Source organism: Pleurodeles waltl, chromosome 3_1 (assembly GCF_031143425.1).
Source record: "Pleurodeles waltl isolate 20211129_DDA chromosome 3_1, aPleWal1.hap1.20221129, whole genome shotgun sequence".
Classification (NCBI taxonomy): domain Eukaryota; kingdom Metazoa; phylum Chordata; class Amphibia; order Caudata; family Salamandridae; genus Pleurodeles; species Pleurodeles waltl.
In genome coordinates, this window is record NC_090440.1 from 1,844,388,759 (window position 1) to 1,844,407,823 (window position 19,065).

Genomic DNA, 19,065 nt, shown 5'->3' on the forward strand with positions numbered 1-19,065 from the left:
CCCATGGGGAGAGTGCCTTTGTCACTCTGAGGCCAGTAACAAAGCCTGCACTGGGTGGAGATGCTAACACCTCCCCCAGGCAGGAATTGTCACACCTGGCGGTGAGCCTCAAAGGCTCACCTCCTTTGTGCCAACCCAGCAGGACACTCCAGCTAGTGGAGTTGCCCGCCCCCTCCGGCCAGGCCCCACTTTTGGCGGCAAGGCCGGAGAAAATAATGAGAAAAACAAGGAGGAGTCACTGGCCAGTCAGGACAGCCCCTAAGGTGTCCTGAGCTGAGGTGACTCTGACTCTTAGAAATCCTCCATCTTGCAGATGGAGGATTCCCCCAATAGGATTAGGGATGTGACCCCCTCCCCTTGGGAGGAGGCACAAAGAGGGTGTACTCACCCTCAGGGCTAGTAGCCATTGGCTACTAACCCCCCAGACCTAAACACGCCCTTAAATTTAGTATTTAAGGGCTCCCCTGAACCTAAGAATTTAGATTCCTGCAACAAGAAGAAGGACTGCCCAGCTGAAAACCCCTGCAGCGGAAGACCAGAAGACGACAACTGCCTTGGCTCCAGAAACTCACCGGCCTGTCTCCTGCCTTCCAAAGATCCTGCTCCAGCGACGCCTTCCGAAGGGACCAGCGACCTCGACATCCTCTGAGGACTGCCCCTGCTTCGAAAAGACAAGAAACTCCCGAGGACAGCGGACCTGCTCCAAGAAAAGCTGCAACTGTGTTTCCAGCAGCTTTAAAGAACCCTGCAAGCTCCCCGCAAGAAGCGTGAGACTTGCAACACTGCACCCGGCGACCCCGACTCGGCTGGTGGCGATCCAACACCTCAGGAGGGACCCCAGGACTACTCTAAGACTGTGAGTACAAAAACCTGTCCCCCCTGAGCCCCCACAGCGCCGCCTGCAGAGGGAATCCCGAGGCTTCCCCTGACCGCGACTCTTTGAATCCCAAGTCCCGACACCTGGGAGAGACCCTGCACCCGCAGCCCCCAGGACCTGAAGGACCGGACTTTCACTGGAGGAGTGACCCCCAGGAGTCCCTCTCCCTTGACCAAGTGGAGGTTTCCCCGAGGAACCCCCCCCTTGCCTGCCTGCAGCGCTGAAGAGATCCCGAGATCTCTCATAGACTAACATTGCGAACCCGACGCCTGTTCCTACACTGCACCCGGCCGCCCCCGCGCTGCTGAGGGTGAAATCTCTGTGTGGGCTTGTGTCCCCCCCGGTGCCCTACAAAACCCCCCTGGTCTGCCCTCCGAAGACGCGGGTACTTACCTGCAAGCAGACCGGAACCGGGGCACCCCCTTCTCTCCATTCTAGCCTATGTGTTTTGGGCACCACTTTGAACTCTGCACCTGACCGGCCCTGAGCTGCTGGTGTGGTGACTTTGGGGTTGCTCTGAACCCCCAACGGTGGGCTACCTTGGACCAAGAACTAAGCCCTGTAAGTGTCTTACTTACCTGGTTAACCTAACAAAAACTTACCTCCCCCAGGAACTGTGAAAATTGCACTGTGTCCACTTTTGAAATAGCTATTTGTCAATAACTTGAAAAGTATACATGCAATTTTGATGATTTGAAGTTCCTAAAGTACTTACCTGCAATACCTTTCGAATGAGATATTACATGTTGAATTTGAACCTGTGGTTCTTAAAATAAACTAAGAAAAGATATTTTTCTATACAAAAACCTATTGGCTGGATTTGTCTCTGAGTGTGTGTACCTCATTTATTGTCTATGTGTATGTACAACAAATGCTTAACACTACTCCTTGGATAAGCCTACTGCTCGACCAACCTACCACAAAATAGAGCATTAGTATTATCTATTTTTACCACTATTTTACCTCTAAGGGGAACCCTTGGACTCTGTGCATGCTATTCCTTACTTTGAAATAGCACATACAGAGCCAACTTCCTACAGAAGGTCTCTAAAACATCATGGACACTACTTTAGGTATGGTTGTGTAGGAGACTAGGAAGTAGTTTGTTCATGCCTGTGAGGCATGAACCTGTGAGTGGTGAGTGTATTCCTGACCCTCAGGGTGTAGATGGCATCATATGGTCCTCTTAGATACCCTTCAGTATTACTCTGTCTTTGTTATGGGCAGTATCTGCAGGGTTCATCTGATCAAAGATCCTGTCAGGCACCAGATTTCAGTCCCTCCTCAAGGTTGGTCCCCCCAGGGTTGTGCTGTTGGTTCCAAGTTCTGTTAAGACTCTGATGAGCCACAGAAGAAGGAGCTCTTTGAATCTGTTTGTGGCTTATATGGAACCCTCCATTATGATGTTGCCACTGACCCTAAACTTCGCCAGTATATACCACGCAGCCATGTCAGTCTATGATTGCAGCACCAAGCAGGAAAGAGATTTCCTCATGAATATGGTAACTCTACATGTCTTAGTACCCATAGTGTCTGGCACGCCACTGGATATGGGAGGAAAGTGTCAGTAACTGAAGAGGACCTGTCCCACCACTTGAATTTGGAGGCTTCAGCAGGGGATAAGTGTGTTTCTTGGAAGAGCGTAATATCCACCATTTGGTGCCTAAGCAGGAGAGTATCTTCTGTCCTTCAAGATAATGGATTAAACCATTGACATTCAGGAAAAAATGCACAGAGGTCATGATTCTACAACAGTAGGCAATGTCATCATGAGTAGAAATCTCAAAGGGATTGCCTAGTGTCAGTGCACCAACGAAGTGCCGTCTAGGCAAGGGAATGGGGAGGAAGAATGATGCAGGAAGGAATGCAGGAAGGGGGCGCAGGTGCTGTTCTGGTATGTACGTGCTGTGTCCCTGTGTGTGTACAAGAGATTGGGCGCACTGGGAGGTGTGTGCAATGCATGAGAGGGACAATGTGGCTTAAAAGGCAGCTGGGTCGAGACAAATATTTGTCTCAAACTCAACTGCTAGCTTTGCAGGGGGAGTGGCATGCTGCTCTGCTAGGGTATGATGGTGCTTGACCAACTGCTACAGTGTGGGGAGGAAATGTGAGCACCTGAGGATGCCCACACACACCTAGAGGGAGGAAGAATGGGTAAACCAGAGTAGGCCAACTAAGACACGGGAGCGGAAGGGGCCAGCCGGGGTTTAGAAATAGATACCACAGGCAAGTTTTGCATCAGGAATCAAAAGGATGGACATGCAGAGAAACCAGAATGTCCAACACATTACAACAATAGGGCACATTGCAAAACGTGGTGATACTCATCTGGCTTCACCTGTCAACTGGAGGTAGATGGACCTGCCGCTCGCCCCCTGAGTCAGCTGAGGGGTGATCTGGTTTTGTCTTTAAATTGTTCAAAGTGAGTTCAACCATCCTTCTGATTGGTCTGTCTCTTTCAGTCTGCTTGCAACAATGTGGTCTAGGAGATTGTCAGTGTGGTATGAAGACTCCCTGTCCAATTGTTAGGAAATGGGTCAAGGGTCATCAAAGAGAGTGGGGTTATGCACATCTTGTGGTCTTCCAAACTATTTATAAAGTGGCCCAGGTCATCCAGATCTGTGTAGATTTTTGAGTAGCAGTCCATCGTAATCCTCATGGTTGTTGGTTCAAAGAGACCATCTTTAATGTCCTATTTGCAAAACTGTGGCCACAATGCCAGAAAAGCCTTCCATTTGACATTAGTCTCCAATGAATAACCAACAGTGATCTGTATCTTGTGGACTTCCAGGATGAATGGGTCATGCTTCCAGACTGCTGAAAAGATTTGGTGGGCTTGTTAATGATGGAAGAAGCTGGCGGTGATTGGCTGGGCCTGGGAGTTAGCATCTTGTGGCGTCCTCCTGAACTGTATCTTGTTATCCCTCTGTTATTCAATTTGTGGGTGAAGGATAATGTCAAGCAACTGAGGAATCAGGTGCCCCAGCAGGCCAGAGACATCATAGTTTTGTTCTGTTTCCTCTGACACCTCATAAAACTCAGCGCTGTCCCAGCAAGCCCTGTCCTCCTGGTCAGTCACTTTCTGTTTGAGATACCAATCAATCAATCAATGAGGGATTTGTAAAGCGCACTACTCACCTGTGAGGGTCTCAAGGTGCTGAGGAGGGGAGGGGAGGGGAGAAGGTGGGTGGCGGTGCTGCTACTGCTAGAACAGACAGGTCTTGAAAAGTTTCCTGAAGGTAAGGAGGTCTTTGATCTGGCGCAGGTGGGTGGGAAGAGTGTTCCACGTTTTGGCGGCGAGGTGAAAATTATTTACCGCTGGTTGTAGTTCTGTGGACGGGTGGGATGGTTGCGAGGGTGAGGTCAGCGGAGCAGTGATACCAGGTTGGGGTGTAGAAGGAGAGTCGTTTGTTGATGTATTCTGGTCCAGTGTTGTGCAGTGCTTTGTGAGCGTGAGTGAGGAGTTTGAAGGTGATTCTCTTGTTGACTGGCAGCCAGTGCAGGTTTTTCAGGTGGTCTGTCATGTGGCAGTCGTGGGGGATGTCCAGTATGAGGCGTGCAGAGGCGTTCTGGATGCGTTGCAGCCTCTTCTGGAGTTAAGCCGTGGTTCCTGCGTATAGGGCATTGCTTTAGTAGGGTAGTTTGCTGCTTATGAGGGCTTGGGTGACTGTTCTTCTGATTTCGGTGGGTATCCATTTGTAGATCTTTTGGAGCATGCGGAGGGTGTTGAAGAAGGAGGAGGAGATGGCGTTGACTTGCTGGGTCATGGATAGTGAGGGGTCCAAGATGAATCCTATATTGCGTGGGTGGTCGGTGGGAGTCGGAGAGATTCCGAGAGAGGCAGGCCATCAGAGGTCATCCCATGCGGAGGGGGTGGAGCCGAAAATAAGGACTTCTGTATTGTCCAAATTAAGTTTGAGGCAGCTCTTCATCCATTCGGTGATGGCCTTCATTCCTTCGTGGAGGTAGGTCTTGGCGGAGTCTTTGGTGAGGCAGATGATTTTGGTGGCCTCCGAGTGGAAAGGGGGAGGCGGACTCACTGGGTTCTACAGGTGAGAAAGGAGGTGACTCAGTCCAGAGCTCTTTCGCAGATTCCAGCATTGCTGAGGTGTGCGCGTAGGGTGTGGTGGCAGACGATGTTGAATGTGGCTCAGAGGTCCAGGAGGATGAGGGCCGCGGTTTCGCGCTGTCTAGTATGGTTCTGATGTCGTCGGTGGTGGCAATGAGGGCGGTTTAGGTGTTATGGTTGCTGTGGAATCCGGATTGGGAAGGGTTCAGGGTGCGGTTCTCCTCTAGGAAAAGGGTTAGTTGTCTGTTGGCCTTCTCGATGACTTTTGCCAGGAAGAGGAGCAGGGAGATAGGTCAGAAGTTCTTGAGGTCCTTTGGGTCTGCCTTGGGTTTTTTGAGGAGGGCGTTGGTCTCAGCCTGTTTCCAGCTCTCCGGGAAGGTGGCGACTCGAAGGAGCTGTTGATGATGTTCTGTAATTGGGGTGCGATGACGGAGCTTGTTTTGTTGAGGATGTGGTGAGGGCAGGGGTCAGATGGAGAGCCGGAGTGGTTGGTGTTCATGATTTTGATGGTGTCATTGTCGTTGACTGGGGTCCAGGAGAACAGGAGGTTGGTCGGAGGTGAATCTGTGGTGTTGGTGTTTGCTGGGGGCATCTGGGTGCCGAAGCTGTTGTGGATCTCTGCAATCTTGCGGTGGAAGTAGGAGGCTAGGGAGTCGCAGAGGTCTTTGGATGGCAGGACGTTGTTGACGTTGGTGCTAGGGTTGGAGAGTTCCTTTGCGACGTTGAAAAGCTCCTTGTGGCTGTGTGCGTTCTTGCGAATTCAGTCTTTGAAGGTGGTTCTTTTGGCAGCTCGGATGAGTTATGGGTGTCTGCGGATGGCGTTTTTTAAGGTTGTGTGGTTCTCCAGAGTCTGATCGTGGCTCCACTTTCTTTTGAGTCTTCAGCATCTTTTCTTAGATTCGTGGAGGTCAGTGGTAAACCAGAAGGCCTTTCTGTAGGTGCATCTATTGGAGGGATTCTTGATTGGGGCGAGAGTATTGGCACAGGTGTTGACCCATTGCCTGAAGTTGCGGGCAGCTGCATCAGTGTCGGTGGTGTCGATGGGTGGGTTGTGGGAGAGGGTCGTGATAAGTTGGGATCCGTTGTTGGTGGTGGTGTGTTATGGGTTTCTTGAAGGAGAAGTGATTCTGCAGTGGTCTGTCCAGTGGAGTTCGGTGGTGTGGCTGAAGGAGACGTGATTGCTGGCGGAGAAAATAAGGTTGAGCATCTGTCCTGCAGAGTGGGTTGGTGTTGTGCCGAGCTGTTTGAAGCCGAGTTTGGAGAGGTTGTCAAGCATGGTGGCGGTGTTGTTGTCGTTGGTGTTCTCGAAGTGGAAGTTTAAGTCTCTGAGGAGTATGTAGTCAGTGAATGTGAGAGCGTGCGTGCTGATGATGTCAGTAATGGAGTCGCTGAACTGCTGTCGTTGGCCGGGGGGCATGTAGATGAGGGTCCCTCGAAGGGTGGTGTTTGGGTCACTGTGGATTGGGAAGTGCAGGAGTTCGGCAGTGCAGAGGGTGTCTTCGATGTTGGTTGTGATCCTGAGGGTGTTCTTGTGGATGATGGCAATGCCTCCTCCTGGTTTGTTGGTACCACATGTCTGGTCCGCAAGAGTCTGTGGATTCCAGCATCTCCTCTAGTATGGATGTGCACTGCACCAGACCCTCTAGCTTGGTGTCGAAGGATTCCAGGTCTGCACAAACTGTTTTAATTTTGTCCATTAAGCAGGGTATCTGGGCATCCTTGGATTCCAGCCATGTAGCCCCTGTAGATATCTCTTTCAGAATTAGCTCATTGGTGGCTTCTTGACCCTAGAAGGTCTGCTGGGGTATCGGGGGCTGTGGTTCTATAAGGACCTGGGTAAACACAGATGTTAAATCAGGCAAGGGATCTCAGAGGATTCAGTGCTGCCATTGGTACCAGGAAGCAGTAAAGGTGTGGGGGCGAATGTACCCCATGTGACACAGGGCCAACCAAGGTGGCAGTGTGACAACTCCCTTCCCACTATCCAAGTCTCCTCTAAAAAATGGTAGCCCCCATGGGGCACTCACTGGCCGGAACCACAATGGTTTAGATCCCGATGGAGCAAGGTCACAGTTCAGTAAGGATCACGCAGGATATATATGCAGCCTTCCATGGCTCATGTAGGTTCTCCTGTTCACGACTCCAACAGGTGGAGGGCTAGTGCAACATGGCAGGGCAAGGAGCAGCAAAAGCCATGGACTAAAGTCTCAAAGTTTATGCAGGAAGGCACTGCCCTTGTTCCAGACCATGTAGCAGGTTTTGCCCCGGGGGCTCCACCTGTTGGTGGAGGTGAGGTGATTAGGAGGGGGAGGAATCTGGTCTGGGCTCCTAAGTGAGGGGACAGCATGACAGCACCATCACCAGATGTGTGGGGCAGTTCCTGGCCTGTAGTATGGCAGCCTCAGTGTGCTGGCGGTGGGCATGGCTGCATCCAGTTTACAGTCCTGCAGTGCTATTAGATACCTGGACAGCTGGGAGCTCTGAAATTGACGGGCATCTCCAGGCAGATTTAGGGACCCATAGTGAAAGGAGGAAGGGAAACAATGCTGCTCTTATTCCCAGTGCGAGAACATTCAGTGCTCACCCAGGTCTATGCAGAGGGCCACGGCAGATTGCACATCTGTGGGCAGCAGAAGGAGGCGATGTGAGCCACCGATGCCTCAAATTCTCTCCAGTTCATGAGGGAGGTCAATTGACCACAGCCAATGCGGAGAAAGTGGCCCTTCACCCTGCATGCATGTAGAGCTTCATGCTGAGGCTACATTGCTGTTGGTGGCCAGATTCAGCCCCAGGTTGATATTTTTATAGTGGATGGTGTGTGATAGGTTTAAGCAGCTCAAAAGTGACATCAGCATCTATAAATGAAGCAACACATTTCTTAACCAATTAGGAAACTGAAAAGAATTGCCAATAATAAGAACGATATACAGTCTTTGGAATCAGACCCACAGATGTATGGGTCAGAAATGAAAAACCCAACATAGTCCTAAATACCTTGCCAAAAAACTGGTCTCCTTTGAGACAGTATAAACTGCCTAGTGACAACATCCTGGACAACAGAGAGTGGAACCTATGCCTGAATGAGTGTGTGCATGATGACTAAGTAGCACTATTTGTCATCAATAATTACTGAGTTTTCTTACATGGTTGACAGGGATCTCTTGGTCCCAATGACGGAAGAGGCAATGAATGGCTGCAGCATGTAGACTCATGATGCTGGAGTACTAATCAGCTTCCCACATTCCTGACACATGTTCCACTTGTTTCTCCTTACCATGGAAACCCCAGAAAAAAGTTATCTGACAGGATTGTCCCTAGGTAATTTAATCTTACTCACATTTGTTACCCTGGAAACATCCAGAACTCCCTGAAAACGGTTGAGGCCACCCAGATGAAACTGCCATTCTAGATGAAGAACTCGATGAACCATGCCAATTCTGCTTTACTCAGCTTTACTATTCTTACTAGGGGTGGGCAGAACTTGTGAAGGTTCATTCTGCAGAATTCCGCAAAGTTACATAAAATCTCTGCAAGATTCCACAGAGCTCTTCTTCCCTATATGCGCTCGACAGTAATGCCCCCACCACGCATTACACACCAGAACTTCAATACAGCTCTTCTCATGAGCTACGTCACATGCTGATGTGCAGCTGACATAAACAAAGAAAGGCAGCCAGCAGACCTCAGGTAACTGACTTCACCTCAGCATCTCTGTACATTTAGGCTGAGGTCAAGTGGTGAATATTCTTTGTGGGTTCTACCTTCAATGGTAATCCTATATTCATTTTGGGTAGCTGTTAACAAATCAGCTTTTTTTTTTATTGTGTTTCATATTTCTTTTTACATTGTTCTCAAAGTTATTTAAACTTGTTGTCAGCCTTTACGTTCTTAATTTGTTACTCACATTGTTGCTTTAACAGATTTACCAGAAAAGCCACATAATACTTTTCCTCTCGGAATTGCCTTGCTGTCCATCAAAGCTACCAAAACTGATCCAATAGTTTTCTTTATGTAACTTAGCATTAATTGCATTGTCTCCATTCTTGTAAATTGTTCTTGGAATGTTAGTGCATTATATCTTGACATTGTTTAGCTACTGCTTAAACCAAACTTGTTTTTCTTTTGGGGAACACATCTGATGCTTTGTGCCCAGCTGCCAGTGGTTAAGTTACGATTGTTTAGCCAACTGTATTTTAATTTAGCAAGGTTGTGTGGCACTAAATTGGTGAGACCATTCTTCCGGTGATAATAATTCATATTCACACATTCATGTAATGTACTTGATTTAATCGTAGCTAGGCATGCTCTGACTGGGAGTAATGATGGTGTTAGACCTGTCGGACATTGGGTGGTCTTCCCTGACTCTTTTTGCATTCCTCCTTCATTTTTGCTGATCTTGTTTTTGCTGTTGTTAGGATTCTGCACACTTTCTACTGCTAACCACTGCTAAAGTGCATGTGCTCCCTCCTTATTGACATATTTAATGTACTTATGGGTCCCTAGAACAGTGGCACTACATGTGCCCTGGAAATGTAAATGAAATGCCACTAGTGGACCTGCAGCACTGATTTTGCCACCCACTTAAGGGTTCTTTTTAATATGTCTCAGGCCTGCCATTGCAACCTGTGCACAGTCTTCAACTGTCATTTTGACCTGGCAAAATAAACCTTTTGCCAGGCCTAAACCCACCTTTTTAATACATATGACATCCATAGGGTAGGCTCTGGACAGTCTAGAAGACAGGGTACAGTATATTTACCAGGTAGGACATATTTTGTTAAGTTTTATCTCCCATGGTGGTGAAAATCTCTTAAGTTCATTTTCCACTATTGAAAGGCCTACATCTCCCATAAGATAATAATGGTGTTATCTTATTACATTTAATAAGCTGCAATTTCCAAATAGAAAAAAAAGTACTTAGTTCATGTTTGGTATCTTTGGAATTAGAATGAACAATCTTCACTTATGTTAAAGTCAGATTTTAAATTTCTGTTTTGAAAGTTACACTTTTAGAAATTTGGCATGTTCTCGCTTTAAACCTGTCTTCCATCAGAACCGCCACTGCTTTCCACAGTCTTGGTGCAGGCCTTAGCATCCCTCATTGAAAGCAGCCCCAAAGATGACGTCAGACTCCACATTGCAGCTTTGCAGCTCCTGAGAACCAGTGCATAGCCCTGAATACACAATTCATCCACAAGGTGTGACTTTGCATCACAAGCCCTCATCAACAATATCCTTGGTGTTGATTTAGGACCTCACACCACAGTCTTGCTGCATTTCAAAATCGATGCATCACTTCAGCTGTGTGATGCAACTAAGTCCTGGTAGCCACCTGTGCCCCATCATAGTCAGCCTGAACTTGTGATGTTGTCCTAGGTTGGCGCTTTTTGTTTTTTGGTCTTTTTTTACTTAAGCCTTTAAAAGTGTCTATCTCCATTTCTACTGACCTGATTTTTGTCATTTTGGTCTTGTTTTATTTATTAAACATTACTTTAGTTTACTAAAATTGGTGTAGGTTCCTTTTGAGGTGTGCTTTCACTGTGTTACTGTTTTAAGTGTAGTACAAATACATTACACATTGCCTCTGAGTTAAGTCTGAGTGCTCTATGTCAAGCTACCCGAAGGTTGAGCACAGGTTAATTTAGGGTTTTGCTTGCGACTTCACCCTGAGAAGAATTGTAATTGCTGCTTGAGAAGGGTTTGACCCTCCCCTAACAAGTAACCCTATTTCTTACAGGTCGTGATAGATGTAATTTGAAACTTTGATGGAAACAACTGCCTGCCAATTAGTGCTAAGTCTGGAGATAAAACGAATATGAACTAAGGAGACTTTTTGAGAAAGGATAGTAATACAACTGTAAACCAATTGAAGGTCAGGGGGTCAGTATGTGTGCATAAAAGCATATGTTCAACTACAGTATTAAATGCTGTAGACAGTTTCAACATTGCCATAAGGCTAGAATCAACATCCACCGCCACCACAACCTAAATGTCATCATCGCAGAAACCTCGGGCCAGATTTATCAAGATTTGATGCAGTACAACGAAGCAAGACAACTTGCTTCACTGCATTCAAATAAAGGGAGTAGGAATGCTCTATATTTACCAAATGAGAACAAATGGCCCACCTGCTCTAGTTTATAGTTTCACCACAGTATGCCTTTCAATATTGAATAGTCCAAGCCTTTGAACAAGTCACGTAAATGGTAATTTAACATATCCCATATTAAATTTGGATTTTATTACATTCTGTTGATAACTACAATAGAAAGCAGTATTTGATTGAGCAAAATAAAAATGCAACAGTGTGAAATAAAGTGATACATTCTGTGTTTTTTCCGAAAATAGACTCAGCCAGAAATATGTGAGAACACTGAAAATGTTCTCACATTGTTCACCAGTGCATACATTGTGTTCATGGAAAGAAAACAGAACTTTGCTTTAGAGATTTGATATTCCATTCAGGGTCACCAGTATTCCCATGCTCTTTCTTTATTGAAGGGAAACACAATCTGCTCTGTGATATTGGTACTTAGGGATCCCAAGGATTTTATAAAAGTGGGTTTGGGCAATCAGCAGGGTAAGAGAGTTCACTACATTAGATCCCAGTGGCCTAAGTAGTATGTGTAATGTAGTTCTTCAAAGGAGCCACGGCTGGGACGATTTTCAATCTGATTTCATGGACGGACAATATTTCCTTCTCTCTGTGTACTTGTCTGGAGTGAGAAGGCAGGACACATTTACCACAATTTAACCGATCTAATTAGGCTCAATACTTTTATAATTTACAGATCTGCCAGTCCAGATGACGAGCACATTTCTGAGGATGCCTTGATGTAAAACGGGTATGATGAAATATTCATTTTCTAGGTTATTACACATTTTGGCTGACTTGACGCTGAGCAGTGGTTATACTGAATTTTTTTTAGCAGTGGGTCTGCAGCATTGCCCTTTTTAAGGGGTAGCAGACAGCCGTTAATGGGCAAGAGAAAACCCTCTCTGCCCCAAGTATAAATGTTCTAGGTCTCTTTATCCGGAGCCCACTACAGCTAGACGGTCTGCACAAAGAAATAACATATCGTGGAAATAATTTGAGAGAAATGTGTAAGCTATTTTTGGAGTCTCACTGATTTCCTAACACTATGCACTCATTAACTGAGCAACTTGAGACTTTCCACACATAGGTTATAGGTTGTGCAACCTAAACATTCCACATGTGCATGCCTGGACGTATTCTGAATCAGTTCTTCCAAAGTCATTCCCTCTGATCAATATCTTTATCTCGCTTACAGACGAGAGTTAAAATGTGTTTTGATAAAATGTCATTGTAGGCGAAAGGTTAGTTGAACCTTTGAACTCTCCAAACTACCTGGTGAGTTTAGCTTGAGATGGGTTGACAGGCATCGACAATTTTGTGGAAGATATGAATCACAAAGGCTGGTGTCTGCTTTGTTTCCTCCAGTGATATACTCCAGGGAATTGATTGCCCACAAAACCAGATGGCCAGTGATGCTATCAGATTACCCAGCTGGGATTGTAGTCAGAAATCGCAGACAGCCAAATCGTTTTGTTTAAGTTAAAAAGCAGCTATTCGAAATCAAACTAATACAAACAAGCATTAGCATTGCTATAAGTCTCTCATTTGCTCGAGTTAGAGCTATTGGCGCTGTAAATTCCTAACTGCACTTTTCTTGCCACATATATTAAAAATAAAAAATAAAATAGTTGACATAAGCTAGCCAATTCAAAGCGCCACAGCCACCATGAGCATCAGTGCAAAGGAGATGCACAAAAGGAAAAAGTTCCACCACAGTCAAACATATCGACACTCGTGCAATTGTCCATGTAACAGGGTCAGTCTGCAAGGCGGTAACAAAACCACCCCAAGGCAGGACAAACTTAAGGCATTTACCAATGATTACAAAGGATTTTTGAAAAGCAAGCCCTTGAATGTAAGTGATGGGTGTGAGATGGACGTGGTTAAAAGCACACAAGACTTACAACAGGTCAAAGCACTTGCGCGCTCAACCTAAAAATGGCTTCTGTCTGAATCTGGTATTGACCAGCCCCAAGCAAATAGTTAGTTGTGCTTCCGTAATATTGTGTAATGTCCTGCATTTCACATTGTGCTAGTTATGTGAAATTCCCGAAATGTCACCTTTAAGCCATGTCACATAATTTTATGTCCCTTTAGTTTAAACTTCTATTAGAGTGTGAGGAAAAAAAAAAAACATGATTGGCTGTTGTTCAAGGTGTTTATGTTTTTTGCATTTTCCAATAAAACATAGAGCTAAATGCCAGACTTGCATGTCATGCAATTTCAGTGAATTCTTACAATATACGTTTCTCTATACTTTATTATGTCGCACTAAGTGGGATTGGTATACTCCGATGTGGTTCCCGTGAACTCTCTTTCATTGTAATCAAATTATATCTGTCTAATGAGCCCTAAATATGGTGAACCTGTTTATGTGGTGCTTGTGTTCTGGTTGGGGAAGGACCTGGCATGGTAGTTTGGACAGGACTGTTCCCACTGAAGCTGGGTCAAGACTGATTTGCATATGGCTGTTTCCAAACTGAGTTTGCATGGTGGGCAAAAATGATGGATTGGGATGCAGCCCCAAGCAATTGCCAGTGGCTTAGATAATTCTGGCATTCCATCCATTACTAGTTTTTGGGTGCCTCAAGTGTGACGGGTATGCCCAGATGTGGAAACCATGCTCACTGTGCCAGTTGAACCAAGCTATACTTGGCTGCTGAGTTTTAACTAGGAATAAACTGGTCCTGAGTTGCTTGTGTTGCACTTCAGGGAGGACCTGGGCTGGCAGTTAAGGCAAGACTGTTCCCACTTAAGTCTAGTCAAGACTGATTTGTACATGGCTCGGTCCAAATTGAGGTGGCATGGTGGGTGAAAAATGATGGTTTGGGATGCGACCTGTCAGTGGCTGAGATTAATTCAAGCTTTCCATCTCTACTTTGTTTTTTAAAGTCCTGAGAGAAACAAGGGGCTGGTTTGATGGTCTGGTTGAGGAGGGGTCTGGTAGAGCAGCAGGTAACTGAGTATACATAGGACTGGTAAAGCAGTAGAAGGGTAGCATAGTGATGATATAGTTTCTAGAGCATATTTAGAACAACAGTTTTCAGTTTTCTACTCCCCTTGGTCCTAATGACTTATTCAATGTGCCTAGTCAAATCAGAAAACTAGTAGAACTGCAAGCAATACACAATCCACTGAGCAATGTTTGAATTAAATGTGTTTCTGGCCCCAGTAGGTAAATCAAGGATGATTTCTGGAAACCTAAATCCACTTTAATAAATGAATAACACACTCAATGAGAACTAGAATATGGAATATGTATTTCAAAATATTTATTTAAAAATCCCAGTCTAGTGAGTTGTAACCGCACAGAAGAGGAAAAATATTTGAACACAGACATTTACAAATACTGTGAAAAGTTGAGAATTGTTAGAAATGGGGTTTCTAGTTGTTCATAAGGTGAAGAGGGGATTCATTGCAACCAATATTGTGTAGTCTAAATGTCCTACTTGACCTTACTATATGGTTATTTAGTCATGTGCCATGACAATCAGGTTGAAAGTTCTGCCGTGAGAAAAATACTCAAAACATTCACAATCACCTGCTTGCACTAAGTTTTTGTGGCATAAATATATAGTAATACGGGGAACGTAGTTTGCTTGTCAATAGAGAGGGCTAAGCTCCTCTTATAAAATGTGCATGCTTAGTGGATTGAAATATTTACTACCGTTGTATTCAAGCCCTTTGTAATGGAAAACGTCCCCAACCACGCATTGTAAACCATGCAGATGTTTCCCACACAAGTGTTAGCATGCTTGCCTAAACAATGCATTGCTGTTTCTGTGCCTTATCCATGCATATGCTGAACTATGCATATGCGAGGTTAAGGCACAGAAACAACCATGCTTTTTTAGGGAGAGGACGCAGTGAGGTAAGTGCGGCTGGGGCAGGGATTGGGGTGGATTAAGGGATGGGGGAATGGCAGCGGGTTATTTTATTTTTTATGGGGTGGGTGGAGGTTGGGCTGGGGCGGGAGTGATGCGGTGATGAGTGGGGCAGGGGTGACGGGGTGGATTAAGAGATTGGGGTGGGTGGGGAGGTGTGGGCAGGCTAGTTTTTTTTAAGGGGCAGGGGTGGGGATTGGTGTATTTTTTTTTTTAGTATGGGGGCACAGTAGTTTATTTTTAAAGGGTGGGGGAAGGTTTAAGGAAGGGAGGGAGGAGGTAGGAGAGAAGAGGAGGAAGGATTGGGACAGGACGCGGTGAGGTAAGTGCGGTTGGGGCAGGGTTGGTGGGTAGTTTTTAGCATTGGGAGTGGATTTAGGGTGGCACGGAGTACTTTAGCTTTAGTTTTTCGGGGTGGGGTCAGGGAATTTATTTTTTATGGGTCTGGGTGGGGTGGTTCGGGATAATTTAGGCCCTTATTTATACTTTTTTAGTGCCGCATTTGCGTCGTTTTCTGTCGCAAAAGCGACGCAAACTTACAAAATACAATTGTATTTTGTAAGTGTGCGCTGCTTTTGCGTCAAAAAGATGTGCAAATGTGATGCTTAAAAAGTATAAATATGGGCCTTAGTTCTTTGGGGCTTATAGTTTATTAGTTTAATTTTGTATGGCTTAGGGTGGGTGGGGGGCTTGGGGTAGTTTACTTACTAGGGTGCAAGGTTTAAGAGCTCAGGGTGGGTAGGGGATGTTGTGGTAGTTTAGTTTATAGGGGTGGGGGATCGGGTAGTTTTTGTTTTTTGGGGCTCAGGGTGGGTGGGTGTGTTGGGGAAGTTTTTATGGGGTGGAGGATAGTGGTTTTTTTTAGGTTTAGGGCAGGTGGGGGGTCAGGTACTGTATTTTATAGGGATGAGGGTGGGGGTGTTGGGATAGATTTTTTAGGGAGGGTGGGGGCTCGGGGTAGTTTGGGTATTAGGGGTGGGGGTAGTATTAGGCCTAAAGGTGTGGGGGGTGGTATGATAGAACCAGACATGCCGTGTTGCATGCCGTTTCCACACATGCCTTAACTAGGCATACTTTTACAATGAATATTTGTCGTAAAGGCATGCATGGTAAAGGCATGCGTGGAAACAATGCAGTAATTTTTCTGACCACGTTGTGAAGGCATGCGTGGTTCCATCATACAATCCTTTGTAACTCATCTTCCTGTACTTGTATGCACCTTGTACAGGAAGGAACCAACACTTTACTCAGGTTAAGCTAGATATACCCTTAGAGATAACTTGAGCTCACCATCTGGTAACTTGGTGATCCTAAAAGTGTACTTGTGCAGCTGCCTCCTGAGCTTCAGGCGAGGAATTGATGATGCATGCACAAACCTCCCTTGACTGACATAGGCTCTCCGCTCATCTCCTTTGAAGTCACATCATAATACCCCTTTCAGTTTGGGCGAGTGGTTTCTGCACCGCAGTTTTGGATACAGTCCATGCTACTACACCCTAGGCGCACTGCCCTCCCACACTACTCTTAGGACGGTGGGATGTTCCCTAGTGGGTGTAAATATACCTTCATCCTGATGATGACACTTTCCTATGTTATTGTATTAAGAGGGTCCAAACGTTGACAACTTGTTGCAGTAGACTGGCTTTCAAGTTTGACTGAAGATGAGGAAGATTGCTTTGTATTTCATCCATATGTCCTTACCATCCATCTACGCTGTTTTCATTCTGTATAACACTTGCTTATTATTTATTCACATTTTCACCTGCACTGCGTTGACACACTTTTGAGCACCTGTTATATGTTTGTTTTTCAGAAATCCAAAAAGAAGAAGTGATGGACAGAATGCTGAACAATGTCAAGCATTAACCCCCAGTAGAGAGATCTTGGCCTAAATCCATTATTTTTTGCTATCCATGCCATTCCAGTTTGGACCCAGCCATATGCAAATCAGTCTTGACCCTGCTCCCCATGGAAACATTCCAGCCCAAACTGCCAGGCCAGGTCCTCCCCTTTTGGTTGCTTAACAACTCCTTCTAAATATGGACCCCTTCGATGCAGTTTTTTGCAACAGAGGGGCATGCAATGGATGTTTCTGTGGGCATTCCACCACAACACTCATTGCTTTTGATGCTGCCCCAGATTTACAAGAAGGCGTAAATCTGAGTCGAGACAAAAACGAATGCCACTCCAGGGGTGGTGTTAGCTTGGTGCAACAATGAGGAATATTTTTATAGCATAATGGGGAGGAGAGCAGCAGCTTTGGAAAAACAGGAGTCAAGAGCATGTGGTGCTTTGGAGCATTTTTGGGAATTGTATAGAATCATGGAGCTAATAGATCTGGAGAAGAATAATTGATCAGTGGCAGAAATATAGTATGGCAGGAGATGTTAAAAAGCAGCAGGGATGACACGAGAGAAGGAGAGTAATTGTGGGGCAGGATGGGGTTGGTGAAGATAACTCAAATTAGGGCTAATAGAAGTAGAGCCAGAGATCTGGACTGGCAAATCAGCACATCTTGAAAAGTTTGAAGTGGTTGTTCTGGCACAGAGATGCATTGCCAATGTATCTATTAAACTATCAGAGACATCTGAAGTTAGTTCTATTAGTGTATTTGTGTAAAACAAAGGTCTATCTGGGGCGGGTGGGAATGGATTACCCTTTTACAAACAATCGGAACAGCCATTAAACCAAATGTATCAAAGGGAGAGGGTAAAATACTTTCTTCAGCAAAGTAAACCACCAAATATTCTTATAAATTGAGCAGACAGAGGTGGAATTGAAAGAAAGTGCAGACAGAGATGGAGTGAGAGAAAGTAGCAGTTTAGTAAGTATGGAAAAATAATTGAGAGAATGGAGACCTGGAGATAATGGCAGCAGTCGAATATAGTACCAATTAATGGGAAGGGTGACAGGTGAGAGGAAGGTAAATCGAAATCAAATGGGTTATATGGGTAGGGTAAATCAAGAGAGGGTGAAATAGAAGAAATTGAATGACAAAAAGGGATCAGTCAGAGAATTTAAAGATACATTTTTTATTCTGATATATATTGACCAGATTATTTTAGTATTTTTACAGAGCTAAAGTAGGTCCTAGAGAAATCTCCACTCTTCAGGCACAGAGTACCACAGTTTAGGTGCCACTTCTGAAATGCAAGTATGTGATAGTTAAATTATATCTTTAGTCCTAAATGTTGCTCCTCCACGGGTTGTTAGGTATTAGGACCTTGACAACGGTACCAGCTTTGGTACCCGACCTGCCGACTTTTATTCCCACTTAAAAGTCGAGGACAGAGGCCTATATGTATCCAAGCAAACTCCTCAGTCGTAGGTTCCTACACAACATATCGACATATGTAGTTGTTCAGTTATTTTCTTAATTACATTTCGGACGAGGAATTTCAGGAAAAATATGGAAAACAAAAACATTGGCGAAAGTGAGAAGGGGCAACTAAATACTGACGATAATGGTAGGTATAATATTTAGGTAAGTTATAATGTAAAGGAATGCTTATGGTCTAACAGTATAGGTGTGATTGACATTACGGAAAGGCAGGTGCATGCATCTCCTACGTAAACAAAAATAAAAAACAATCCGCAATTTACCTCCGTTTTCCTAAAACAGTACCCACAACGTTTAGTCACAAATGTAATAAATTGGGAGCCCTACATTAATCATCCTGAGGTGAGCTGCTGATGATTATCTCAAAGTGACTGTGAAGTGTTCTTGCGCCTTTGGTCCACCACCTGTAGCCTTGCTGCCTTTCTGTTTTGGGGCAACTTTTGTTTTGTGTGGCAGTGCATGTCTTGCCAATATTTCTTTAGCTCACACACAGTCCTTCTTATTCGTACTGTCACATTTATTTCTCTCAAAATGTCGTTCCAGAGGGCGTCATTTGCATGGCCGTAGTTGGGTGAGAGAAATTGTTGGGCCTAGCTCCATAGGTTATTCTGCAGAACTGACTCCATAAACCTACCATTTATTTGGCGGTGGGGAGATTCCCTAGTCACATTCACCAATCTGCAGTCACTTTTCTGCACTTTGATGATATTTTTTGGCACATGACTGCATTGCACACGACCTTTTATCTTTTGTGTGACACACATAGCACGACACACACTTTTATTTAGCATGTTTTCA